General features: G+C 55.4%; 1 protein-coding gene across 2 annotated transcripts in view; it reads right to left on the reverse strand.

The window, feature by feature from the left end:
- The window catches only part of SLC7A5 (solute carrier family 7 member 5), a 40536-nt gene that overhangs the window by 25357 nt on the left and 1217 nt on the right, over positions 1-13962 (reverse strand). The gene's annotated exons all lie outside the window — the stretch shown is intronic.

Here is a 13962-nt window from a genome sequence, read left to right on the forward strand (position 1 = left end):
CCCGAGTCAGAGTGAGGGGGCTGAGCACACAGGGCCAGCCACCCCCAGATAAGTGTGGCCGCGCCAGCCTGCGGGGACAGCTGGGCCAGGAGATAAAACCCATCCGGGGATATCAAGCCCCGTGGCATGGCTTGGCTTGATTGGCAGATAGCCGGGCAGGCTGAGCTGGGGGCCCCTCCCAGTCTGGGGTGCTGTCTTCCCCGTCCTCACCTGGCTGCCTGGCAGGGGCTCCAGAGGAGCTGGGGTGCCTTGGGGGCAGTGCACTGGAGGAACTCCTGCCCTCCTCCTCCCTTCACCTGTGTCTCCACCACCCCCCAGGGCCATCAGCCACAGAAACATCCTCATCTTCGGATGGGCATTGACAGGAAGGCCCACAGCCTGGTGAAGGAAGGACAGCCCTGGCCATACCCAGAGCCAGCGCCAGGGCCTTGGCCAGGACACCTGTCACAGTGAGGCCCAAGCTGTGGTCCTGGTCCTGACTCAAAAGCCACTTCAGATACCCTGAGGCTCACGCAGGAGGGACTGGGGACGCGGCCAGCCCATTTCTCCTCAGGACCCTGGGGTGGGCACCAAGGCCTCCCATTGCTCTCGCCACGTGCCCTGCTGCTCAGAGCTGGGGCGTCCTGGGGAGGTTGCCACCACCCAGCATGAGGTGGGGGACACCCCCACCCCCTTGTGCCTCCCCATCTCTGGGGTGGGGCCGGCAGTGATACTGACCTCACAGACCATGCAAGAAGGCACCTGAACGGGGAGGGCCCACAGACAGGACAGGTACATACTGCTGGCTGGGCCCACAGACGGGACAGGTGCATACCGCTGGCTGACCCCCAACTCTGCTCAATCACACACGTGCACACACACGCACAGCGCCCCCACAACTTGTAAACCAGGAGGCTGCCTTCTCCTGGCCCCTGGCCTTACCCCTCTCCCCTCGGGGGGATGATTCTCTGAGGTGCCTCCCTGCCTGATGCCCATGAACGCTCACCTCTGTGGCAGCCGGCTCTGCTCACCTCCGTGGCAGCCGGCTCTGCTCACCTCCCCTGATGCTGGCATCTTGGTCTCCTGGCCCCAACTCTGTCCAGCTCCTGATAAAATCCCGCTACAGGCAAAGGGACGATCCCCCAGGGTCCAGTGTTGGAGGAGAGGGGTGGGGGAAGGGCCAGTAACAGGTGTGTTCAATATGGAGAGCAGGTGGGACCTGTGGGCCCCTTGAACCCACCCCACACGGACTAATGCCTGATTCTTTCAGGTAATAAACATGTACCAGGTACAGGAGCATCTGTGGATAGGGTTCAGGGTCAGCCACAATGAAAATCCTCTCTTTTGGCCACAGAGGCTGCTCCCTGGGCCGCCGGTCCTCACCTGCCCCTGAGCCAGGCACAGCAGTGAGTCCTGCAGGGCTCAGCACCTTGGCCTGTCTGTAAGTGGGAGTACCCAATGAACATGATCCTCCCGGTCCCCTTCGAGCCCAAACACAGCCACTGTGAGTGCCCCAGGCAGGGGTCCAGCCCAGGCAGGCATCCTGCAGTCCCTTCTGTCATTTTCAGACCCAACAGAAACAGAAGTGCTCCTGCCAGGCCCCCGAGGACTGCCTCCAGGAGTCATCTGTAACGACAGGGTGTGTTCTGCGGACGGTTTCAGAGTCTGTCCAAAGGGCCAATGCTGGGGCTGGGGCAGAGACGGTCCAAGGCCTGTGAGCTGTGCAGCTTTATAGGCAAATGAAGATCGTTTACCCAGAACTGCCTGCTGGAGACAGCACAGAGGAAGTGGCCGGCAGCTTCACCAGTTCCAGGAAGCCCAGGCAGCCTGGTCCCCCAGGGTGCACCTGGCACGGCAGTTTGCACGGGGCCGGAGAGCGGCAGCTGACCACAGCAACTACAGCTGGCCCGACACCGGGCACAGGTACCAGCCCAGCCCAGTCCCGCCCAGTGCAGCCTGCGGCCCCTAGCTGAGCCAGCACCTGGCAAACCTGACACCCAGCCTTGGAGCTTGGGCCCCCCTCTGCAGCTGGCTGGGGCTCCTGAGACAGCTTCGTTGTCGGAATCCACTCGGTACGCACAGGGCCCCGAACTTGGTGGCTGCCCAGTGAACATGGGGCTTTAGTAGAACCAGTACCTTCCTCCCTGGCACCTTCAAGTCTAAATATCCCCTGCTCTGAGTACAAGCCTCCACCTTCTCCACTGATAGACAGCCCCCACCATCTCCCGTGTCATCCCCTGGGGGGACATGTAAAAGCAGTGGTGGGGGAGGGGGATGGAAACCCAGAGCTTCTGATCAGGCAGGTCGGGGAGAGGGAGACAACACATCTGCACAGAACAAGGTCCCAGGGAGGCTGGTGCTGCTGGCCTGGGAAGCGCCCCAGCACAGGCGCGTGCTTCCCTGATGGACACGTCACCGCCCCTGGGCTCCAGAAAATGAATGTGTCTGACCCAGTGACCCCTGTCCTCACCCAAGGCCAACCTCACCCCAGAATGGGCTGGAATGCCAAGCCTGCCCATGCCGGCTCCAGATCCACCCGCCTCCCCGCCACTGCTGGCCAGAGAGGTCAAAGTGGTCCAGAAACCCCAAGGAAAATGAAGCAGTTCCGGGTCAAGGAAGCAAAGGCAGCGTTCACATTTTTTTTTTTTTTTTGAGACGAAGTCTCGCTCTTGTCGCCCAGGCTGGAGTGCAATGGTACGATCTTGGCTCACTGCAACCTCCGCCTCCTGAGTTCAAGCCATTCTCTCACATCTACCTCCCGAGTAGCTGCAGCCTCTGCCTCCGGGGATCAAGTGATTCTCCTGCCTCAGCCTCCTGCCTCAGTAGCTGGGATTACCGACACCTGCCACCACACCGGCCTAATTTTTGTACTTTTAGTAGAGACAAGCGTTCACCATGTTGGTCGGGCTGGTCTCGAACTCCTGACCTCAGGCGATCTGCCCACCTTGGCCTCCCAAAGTGTTGGGATTACAGGGGTGAGCCACCGCGCCTGGCCGGGATGGTCTGCTTATAATGGCTCAATTTTGATGCCCAGTCTCTGCCGAGCACAAGGCCCCACCTTTGGGCCGGACATACAGATGTCCCTGGGCAAGCAGAGAGATGATCCCAAGGCCCTGGCCCCACCTGTCTGCTCAGTGTTGAATCAGATTTCTGTGAAAACAAATTACTAACAGGCTGGTGTCACATTTTAAAATTCTGTCACCAGCCCTTGAACACATGTCTTTGTACTTTTTTCCATTTTTAACCGGGGCTGAGTTACGCCCAACCACACTGTCCTGGCTGGCACGGGGGAGGAGGTGTCAGCTGCTGTACAGAATGGGGCTGACACATTCATTTTAAACAGGCCAGGAAGATGCAGATTTGGCAAGCTCTGAAATTTGCCAACACCCCAAGTCCAGGGTAAGCAGGAGAACTGGAAAAGGGCAGCTTCTCATGTGGTCAGGTTCTCCTGACGCAAGCGTCCTGGTGGATTTGGGTTTCCCAAAGGTCCTGACTCCAGGAGACCCCCAGGGCTGACAGGAAGGGCCACCCCTCCCTCTGAAACTCTGAAACCAGGCCACCCGGTGCTGAAGTGCTGTGTGAACTCGGGCAAGTTCCTTTGCAGGGACTGAGCCTCCCTTTCCTGTTTCCAACAGACTGGAACAACTGCCTCCTGCTGCATGGGCTAAATACCTCGCGGACATGTCTTACGGCGCCCCATGAAAGCATCACCATTAATCTGACCAGTCACCGCAGCATGAGTATCTTCAGGGCACAGATGAAGCCGTGGGCACCAGTGATAAGGAGTTGCCACTGCTGGCTAAGTGCGGAGCCTCACACATCTGTGGCCCAGAAACCCACACCCCACTCCAAACCCTCTACAGCTCCAACAGTTATGCTAACAAGAAAAAGGAGTGAAAACCCGCTCCAGTCACGGTATTGTGGAGGTGGAAGGACACTTGTGGCAGCCAATCCAACACCTCCATTTTATAGCCGGGGTAAACGTAGTTCAGAGAGGTTGTCCCACTTGGTGAAAGTCACACAGCAGTTCCTGGGCGGCAAAACGAGGACATCCAGGTCTCCTAAATCTCACCCTCACGCTCTGGCCACTTGACTGGGATTTTCAATCCCGGCTGTCAAAGAGAAGCACCAAGTCCACTTGGGCTCCTGGCCAGCATCCAGGCCAGTCCAACTCAACAGCAAGCGGAAGCAAATACCACACAATGAACTCGTTGAACAGACTCTGCACTCAGGCTTAACCAGTGCACAGCCTGTACACCCGACAGGAGGATGCAGCTGTTCCAAACTAAGGCCAGGGCCTCTCCCCAATCCCGATGGGCTCTGCAGGTGCAGTGATGGAAGAATCCCTGGTGACGGGGAGCCCTTAGCTCCGAGCAGGACCTGAAGCCATCTCAGGGCTTGCACCGGCCCAGATGCTGCTGCACAAGTGCTCCAGGGGCTCCTGCCCTGCCCTCCTCACCTGCCTCCTCACCTGCCCCCTCACCTGTCAGGGATGTTTGATTCCTGGCTGGCCCCTCCCCTACCTGACCCCTGCCAAAGACCCACGCCACCCCAGGCTCCCAGCTCTGAAGCAAACGACCAGAGAAGTCAAGCGCCTGGCTCCAGGCCACACAGCTTGAGGGACTCAGAGCTCCAGGGACAGTGCCTGGGCCCTGCTCAGGGCTTCTGCAGAGGCCCTGGGCTCTTCCAGTTGACTCAGCTCACAAGGCCCCTACACGGTAACAGGTGAAGACAGGGCCCCAAGAACCCTCAGGCTCTGAAGCCACACATGTGAGCCGTGGGCAGAATCCTGCATTGGCCTCCAGCAGCTCGAGAGCACAGGGACAAAGCTGGACTGGCCCTGGGGTCACCATGGCCTTGGTTTTGTAGCAGCTGCAGTTTGAGCACGTACACCAAAAATAAAATTCTAAGCCCCGTAACTGACTGAAGGGACCCCTCCTATTGCCAAAGGGATATTCCAAAGTTAACCTGAAAACGAAGCTCAGGTCACGATGGGAAGAGGGGGTCACACAGGCCTTGTTATACCCCCTCCCTCTGGAATTCAGGTACAGCTGACCAGCACTAACATTCAAACACAGATCTTGGCCTGGATCAGTGGCTCATGCCTGTAATCCCAGCATTTTGGGAGGCTGAGGTGGGCAGATCACGAGGTCAGGAGTTCGAGACCAGCCCGACCAACATGGAGAAACCCCATCTCTACTAAAAATACAAAATTAGCCAGGCATGGTGGCGGCAGGCACCTGCAATCCCAGCTACTTGGGAGGCTGAGGCAGGAGAATCGCTTGAACCCGATTGCAGTGAGCTGAGATCATGCCACTGCACTCCAGCCTGGGTGACAAAAACAAAACAAAACAAAACAAAACAAAACAAAACAAAACACAATATTGGTCTCCACAACCTACTGTCTTACCCAGATACTCCTTTCTATTGATTCCAGGTCTTTAGCTAATAACTCTTTCAACCAATTGTGAATCAGAAAATCTTTTGCCAGGCACGGTGGCTCACACCTGTAATCCCAGCACTTTGGGAAGCCAAGGTGGGCGGATCACCTGAGATCAGGAGTTCGAAACCAGCCTGACCAACATGGTGAAACCCCTGTCTCTACTAAAAACACACAATTAGCTGGGCATGGTGGTGCATGCCTGTAGTCCCAGCTACTCGGGAAGCTAAGGCAGGAGAATCACTTGAACCCAGGACGCGGAGGTTGCAGTGAACTGAGATCATACCACTGCACTCCAGCCTGAATAACAAAAGCATCTCAAAAAAAAAATATATATATATATACACACACACACACACACACATATATATATAAAGAAAAAGGAAATCTTTGAACCCACTTGTGACCAGGAAGCCCATCCCCGCCTTGGAGTTGTCCCGCCTTTCTCGGCAGAACCAACAAATACCTTTCACGTACTGACTGATGTCTGCCTGTAACTTCTGTCCTTGTAGGAGGTATGAACTCCAGCTGTGGCCCACCCCCTGGGGCACATGTCCTCAGGGCCTCCAGGCCTTGGTCCTCACATTTGACTCCGGATAAATCTCTTCAAACATTTTACAGAGTCTGGCTTTCTCATTAACAAGCAGCTCACACATACAGTGTCTCAGTAGTGACAGATGCTGGCCCACCCCGAGGTCAGGATGACTCAGCAGGGATCGAGTTTGCGGGCGTCACGCTCCAAGGCCCAGAATAGGAGGTAGGTGCTCATTCCTCACGTAGTGGGCAAATCCTAGGGCAGGGGAGGGGCCGGCAATGCCAGAGAACGGTCCCCACCTGGGGTGGTCTGACGGCCAGGGATGCAGGGAAAGAGACGCCTCCCACACTGCTGGAGGCACGCACGTGCTGTGGCCACCCCGAAGGGTCCGCCTTCCAGAGGGAGAATTCAGGATTCGGCCAGTATCAGGGAAGGAGACGCTGGGGGGGGCCCTCCTGTCGGAAAAGCGCAGCGGCGGGAAGAGGGTGCTGCCACAGGGCCTCTGGGGAGCGTGCGGGCACACAGTACCAATCTGCATGCATACACGTGTCCTGTCCCTGCAGACGGGCCAGGCAAGGCCTGCCCATGGCCAGCCATCCAGGTGATGCTCCAGGGAGGGCCAGGCCTACTGGGGGGCAGAACCCTGTGGCTGTCCAGGGTACCTGGATGTGAGTCTGGGAAGGATGGAGAAGGGTGGAGGAGCGCAAAGGGCCCCTAGGGGATGCTGGGGAACACAGATGAGCCTCTGACCCACCTGTGTCCTTACCTGGGCCAACTGGGCTACCCAGTCTTGCTGACTGACACCTCCCCAGACCCCTGGCACCCACCAGACTCCCCAGGCGTGGCTTTGTGCTCCCCTATGCCTGATGACAAATGGTGGCCTCAGTGTAGAGGTGGGCACTGTGGCCCCTGGCTCCTGGCTCGCTCCTGCCTCAGTTTCCCCAGCTGTAAATTGGGGATTATCACTGGGTTCAAAGGCTGGAGTGCAAAGTGGTGGCCAAGAGGTGGCCAAGAGGTGGTCCAAGAGTGTGCCCTACATTGGACACCCCTCTCCAGGGGGTGGCTCTCAACCTGGCCTGGGCCCCCGGGGGTCTGCGCAACCCACCCTTCTGTGTGAAGGCGGCTGATACACATTCCTGGGCAAGATTCTGCACATTCTGCTGGATTATGAAAGAGGTCTGTGACCCCAGAAAAAAGGGTCAGAAGTGCCCGTTAGGCTCTCCTGTGTGGCTCAGGTCATGTGCTTCTGTGAGCTCCCCCTACGGCCTTGCCCCGAATCCCGTGATGCAGCGTGACCTGCCCGGGCGCCGGCGGCACTTTCATGTGTGGCTGGGAAAGTCGCATTTCAGCACTAATCACTGGCTGCCGCCTGCAATGAGCCCACGGCTTGAGCTCTGGGGCCCACCCAGCTCCTTAAACACGCAGAGCCTTTGCTAGCTGAGCCCGGGTCCCAGCTGTGCGGGGTTGGGGGTGGAGGGGTGCAGGGATCCCAAAACCCAACCCGGGGCCAGGTTTTACACAGGCCTGGACTGAGAAGTGGGGCTACAGGCTACAGGTGCTTGATACCCCAGGGGGGCCCTGGAACAGGCCTGGACTGAGAAGCGGGGCTACAGGCTACAGGTGCTTGATACCCCAGGGGGGCCCTGGAACAGGCCTGGACTGAGAAGCGGGGCTACAGGTTACAGGTGCTTGATACCCCGGGGGGGCCCTGGAACAGGCCTGGACTGAGAAGTGGGGCTACAGGCTACAGGTGCTTGATACCCCAGGGGGGCCCTGGAACAGGCCTGGACTGAGAAGTGGGGCTACAGGCTACAGGTGCTTGATACCCCAGGGGGGCCCTGGAACAGGCCTGGACTGAGAAGTGGGGCTACAGGTTACAGGTGCTGGATACCCCGGGGGAGGGGGGTGCTGGACACCCAGGGGGCAGATAGAGGCAGCCAGGCAGCCTGAAGACCCTGGGGCAAAACACACACAGGCCCCCTCTGCTCTCTGGTCACTGCTAACTGGCCAACTGGCCTTTGAGTCCACTGACCACAGCTAAGCCCACAGCCATCAAAACCCACCCCTTACACCCTTCTTCACCCTTTAGGGAGGGGCTCAGAGACAGTTGTGGTGATTCCTACTTCCACCCATAGCCCCCCGACCCTGGGCCTGTGCCGAGCGTGGGTGGGTGACATCATCTCGCACCCATAGCTCCAGACTAAAGGAAACCCTGGCTCCTGTCTCTGGCTCTTCCTTCCCTCTCTTTGTTCCCTTGCTCCTTCCTTCTTTTTGCCAGAGGAGAAGACAGTGAGGCTGAGGGCTGCTCCATGTGCACAGTGAGCAGGAGATACAGGCACGTGGAGGGACGGTCACAGCCCGTGCAACTGGCACCTTCACACGTGGAGGCCTGGGATTCCCAGACACCTGGCGCTGGGGCAAATCCCATTCCACAGCCAGAAACAGGCTCGGCGGGGCCAGGTGGATTTCTCAAAGCCTTGGTTGCTTTTGGCCTGATGCTAGCTGGACAATGTCTCAGCTCACAGGTTCCTAAACGCACACCCGCCCACACCAATCTGCTGAGGAGTGACAGCCATGGGGAGGAGAGCCACCTCACTCCAGGGACCCTGGCACCGTCTCCCATGAGGCCAGGTGTCCTCAGCCACCCACAGCCAGAGTCCCGCGAGACCGACAGACGGCCTGCCCCTGTGTGACAGCACGCCTGGGACTGTCTCAGCAGCCCCCCATGCTTCACCCAACTGGGACAGGGAAACAGGAGGGGGCTACTTCTGCTTTCAAGGCATGGAAGAGCTGTCTGCAGGCCACTTCCCGAACACCTATGCGCTTGGGGAAGTGACTGAGACTGAGCCGGGGTATCTTCTCCACGATGAGGTGAGCCCATTGGGCCCTTCTTCTGAAAGCACCTCCCTGGAGGTGGAAGCCCCTGAGGCCCACAGCATCTTCTGAACCTGTGAGTTCCCACCTACTGAGAACTCGCCTGGGTCAGTGCCGGGCCACAGTGGACCGGGACTTTGAGTAGATGCTACCCTACTCGCTATGCAGAGCCAGCTGGGGCCCAGGGAGGTCAGATAAACTGCCCAAACCAAATCCAGGCCCAGCCAGAATCTCAGCTCCAGCCTTTGCGCCTTCTGATAAAACCCAGCATCGCTTGAATTTCCAGTACACGCTGCCAAGTCTTCGTTAAGCAATAAATAACCCACAACCCTACTGTCATGCCAAGTTCCATATGGCCATCCAGAAAGAGACACATGGAGCTGGTTCCTCTCACCTTTATGACCAGTGAAAAGTGCACCAACACGAAGACACGCGTGAAAGGACCTCATCTCCTAACCAGATTGACAAGCAAGGGATTTTTTTCACTCACCGTCAGTGGGATGGTTCTAAGCACCGAGGCCAACCCATTTCACACGATTATTTCACAAAAAGAAACTTTCTGTGGGACGTGCCTGGGCGACTGAAAAGACAGCCAGCAAAACTGAGAACCTTGTTCTCAAATCCGTACCCTCTCCCAAGGCAGCCTCAGAGGCCCGAGGGCTGAGGATCCAGACCCGAAAGCCACTGTATCTTGTGTAGGATCAGGCTCAAGGAATAAGGGGGTAAAAGGTGCCCTTTCCCTTCCTAAGCAGAAAATTCCGGAACCCAACCTTATGTGTGATCATTTAAAAAAAAAAAAAAAAATATATATATATATATATATATATATATATATCAGCCGAGTACGCTGGCTCACGCCTGTAATCCCAGCACTTTGGGAGGCCGAGGTGGGCGGATCACCTGAGGTCAGGAGTTCGAGACCAGCCTGGCCAACGTGGAGAAACCCTGTCTCTACTAAAAAATACAAAATCAGCCAGGCATGGTGGTGCATGCCTGTAATCCCAGCTACTCGGGAGGCTGAGGCAGGACAGTCGCTTGAACCCGGGAGGCAGAGGTTGCAGTGAGCCGAGATCGTGCCATTGCACTCCAGCCTGGGCAAAAAGAGGGAAACTCCACCTCAAAATAAATAAATAAATAAATAAAATAAATAAATCACTTTCTATGGCTTTTCACTGCTCCGGGAGCAATGTCCACAGATCAAACGCCCAGCCTCTCCTTCACACCCTGGAGCGCCCATCCTGCCCACTGGTCCGGGCTCCAGGCTGCCCCCTGCACCTGTCAGAAGCCCCCTTATAAGGGCAGGGTCTCCCTTCCTGGGACATCCACTGCCCTTCTCCGAGCTGAAGTCAGAATGACCTGAGAATCAGATTGGAGTTCTACCAGCCTCAGCCAAGCCCACCTCTGCGACAGCACTCCTTGCAGACCCCTGACCCGGTGACAGATGAATAAAGTACAGACACACAGATATTCTGCTCTGCCAGTCCAGCTGAGGGTCCCAGCCGCTTATAGGCTCCCTGCTGAATCCTGTAAACAGTTGCTACTTGGCCCTGATCAGCTAGTCAGACGTACATTTATTCAGTATGATTAATTAACAAAAGCTTGAGTCAACACCATTAGAGTGTAACAGACGTTGTGGACTTCCCGAGTAAAAAGCACTTAAACACCCACGGTCTTAAGATTATACGAGTAAACAAGCTAGCTAGGTAAACTACGCTGCCTTTCTTTTATCACTATTTTTATTTGTTTAATTAAAGGTAAAGGGATCAGGCCGCCTTCAGCCAGAGCTAATTACCGAAGTTATGCCAACTTCTTGGCCTTCCAAGATTTGTGTCTATTTCTATAACTATCTCTAATATCTTTCCCACCAGAATGATTGAACCTCTCTCAGCAGGGTCTGCCTGTTCAGAGAACACAGCTTCTCTTTCTTGCCTTACACACAGGGGCAAGAATAGATTCACTCTTGCAGAGAGCACATCCCTTTCTGTTACTGAAAATCACTTTCCAAAAAAAAAAGCAACACGTACACACATACTCACCACACACACAGGTGGGTCAGAGAAAAAAACAAGTACAAATGGCCTAGGGACATGAGAAGTGTGGCCCTAACTTTCACTGAAAGGGACCCTATTAACATTAACCCTCACCTCTGGGTCAGAGAGGGTTGGCACTCTAGAGCCTGCCTTGAGGCTTTACCTACTGGGACCAAAAGGACTGCAGGAAAGCTATTTTAGGCCAGGCGCTGGCTCAAGCCTGTAATCCCAGCACTTTGGGTGGCAGAGGCGGGTGGATCACCTGAGGTCAGGAGTTCAAGACAAGCCTGGCCAACATGGTGAAGCCCCGTCTCTGCTAAAAATACAAAAAATTAGCTGGGCATGGTGGGCGCCTGTAGTCCCAGCTACTCGGGAGGCTGAGGCAGGAGAGTCGCTTGAACCCGGGAGGCGGAGGTTGTAGTGAGCCGAGATCGCGCCATTGTACTCCAGCCTGGGTAAGAGCAAAACTCCATCTCAAACATAAAATAAAATAAAAATAAATTAAAAAATACTTTTTAAAGCCCTATTACCACAAAATAAATCCAGGAACGTGTGACTTGGTACAGCCTCTTTGGAAGGCACGTTAGCTATGACATTAGAATGCACACCCCGCCGGGTGCGATGGCTCAGCTCATGCCTGTAATCCTAGCAAATTGGGAGGCTGAGGCTCATGCCTGTAATCTTAAGCTCGGGAGGTTGAGGCAGGAGAATCGCTTAAACCCAGGAAGCAGAGGTTGCAGTGAGCAACAAGCCTGGGCGACAGACACAGACTCTGTCTCAAAACAAAAACAAAAACAAAAAACAAAAAAACACATAACCTTTTCCCATTTGCACAAAGCTGGGAAACCCCAAATGCCCTCCACAGGGGTCTACGGGGGGTTGGGGGGTGGGGGCGGTGAGCACACTTGTTCCTGCCGACACAGGGACGTCTTCTTAGCAGCTAAAGAGGGTAGCCTCTGCGTACTGCCTGGGAACATGGCAAAACCATTTTAGGCTTTAAAAAAAAGGTGGAGAACAAGTTGTACATTATGATCTTTTAAATAAATAGGCCAGCGATATATTTGTAACAGAAGAAGCTCTGGAAGCATACGCTGTCAGCCGCAGAAACTCTGGGGCTGGGGAGTGGTAAAGGAAGAGAAATGTGTCACCCAGGCAGGAGCTCAGTGGCACCATCTTCAAGCAGTTCTCCTGCCTCAGCCTCCGAGTAGCTGGGACTACAGGTGTGCGCCATGACGCCCAGCTGATTTTTGCTTTTTTTTTTGAGACGGAGTTTCACCTTGTTGCCCAGGCTGGAGTGCAGTGGTGCGATCTCAGCTCACTGCAACCTCCACCTCCTGGGTTCTAGTGATTCTCCTGCCTCAGCCTCCTGAGTAGCTGGGATTACAGGCATCTGCCACCACACCCAGCTAATTTTTTGTATTTTTAGTAGAGATGGGGTTTCACCATGTTGGCCAGGCTGGTCTCGAACTCCTGACTTCAGGTGATCCGCCTGCCTCGGCCTCCCAAGTGCTGGGATTACAGGTGTGAGCCACAGTGCCTGGCTGGTTTGAATTTTTAAATGATGATGAATTCATGTATGACTGATGTGATTTTTATTAGAAAGAGAAAACTAGGCAGCGCCCCATCCTATGTCTCCTTCCTGGTGGCCAATGAAGCATTTCCCACGACTCACTCCTGGCACCAGCAGGAAGTCAGAGACTCAGCACCCAGGGGCTGCTTTTTTTTTTTTTTTGAGACAGGCTTGCTCTGTCACCCAGGCTGGAGTGCAGTGGCAGGATCTCAACTCACTGCAACCTCCACGTCCCGGAGCATGCCTCAGACTCATAAGTAGCTCGGATTACAGGCGTGAGCCACTCTGCCCGGCTAATTTTTGTATTTTTAGTAGAGATGGGGTTTCACCATGTTGGTCAGGCTGGTCTCGAACTCCTGATCTCGGTAGATCTGCCCGTCTCAGCCTCCCAAAGTGCTGGGATTATAGGTGTGGGCCATCACACCCAGCCAACCAGGGGTTCATTTTTTAAAGATAAGAGTGCAGGCTGCGTAAGCTATTATCCATGTCGTTACATACCGGGCCGACATGTACCTAGGCGGGAGGGAGACTGAACCAGTGAAATTCTAATGACAAAAAAAGAAATCAGAGTCATTCCCTACATTCACATCTCCAACGCCCAGCTGGAAGGCACAGGCTCTCCCCACTGCTGTCCTGCTACGATTTTTCCCGGCTTTGACCTGCATGGTGGTGCGGCTGCTCCGCTCAGAGCCTCAGAGAAACCACACAGAGCCCTGCTGAGTCTTGCCCTCCGGGCATTCTCACATTTATGAAGAAATGCCTCCCCCTCCCCCTCCCCCCCAAAGTATGGTGTGGCAGAAAACAGCGCCAACAGGTCCTGCCAGTCAGAAGCCACTCCCCTGATTTCATGGCTCAAGACCCCAACTATAAATTAGCCCTTCCCACCTTGAATGTGTACACACACTATTGAGATCCAGGCCAATCCATGCCATGGGATGAACCTGAGAATTGCCAAGACCCACCTTCCCACGCCCCCCAGCCAAATCATGTGGCATCTGGTACAAGTGATTTTCCCCCTGAAATCCCACAAGAAAACTATTTTGAGGCCGGGCACGGTGGCTCACGCCTGTAATCCCAGCACTTTGGGAGGCCAAGGCGGGCGGATCACAAGGTCAGGAGATCGAGACCATCCTGGCTAACATGGTGAAACCCCGTCTCTACTAAAAATACAAAAAAAATTACCCGGGCGTAGGGGCGGGCACCTGTAGTCCCAGCTACTCGGGAGGCTGAGCCAGGAGAATGGCATGAACCCGGGAGGCGGGCTTGCAGTGAGCCGAGATCGCGCCACTGTACTCCAGCCTGGGCGACTGAGCGAGACTCCGTGTCAAAAAAGAAAAAAAGAAAACTATTTTGAAAAGCAGTTATCTCTGGCCTGGTGAAGAACACACCAGGACCATGCCCACCAAAACAGGAGCCCCATGGCTGTTTCCCAGAGAAACCTGGGACCCGCACGTCCATTCACTGCAACACAGACTGAATCTGCAGCCAAGCTCCGCTCTCCCACTACTGGGAACCCTCAGGGGGGATCCCTTAG

This window comes from Pan paniscus, chromosome 18, assembly GCF_029289425.2.
Source record: "Pan paniscus chromosome 18, NHGRI_mPanPan1-v2.0_pri, whole genome shotgun sequence".
NCBI classification, from domain to species: domain Eukaryota; kingdom Metazoa; phylum Chordata; class Mammalia; order Primates; family Hominidae; genus Pan; species Pan paniscus.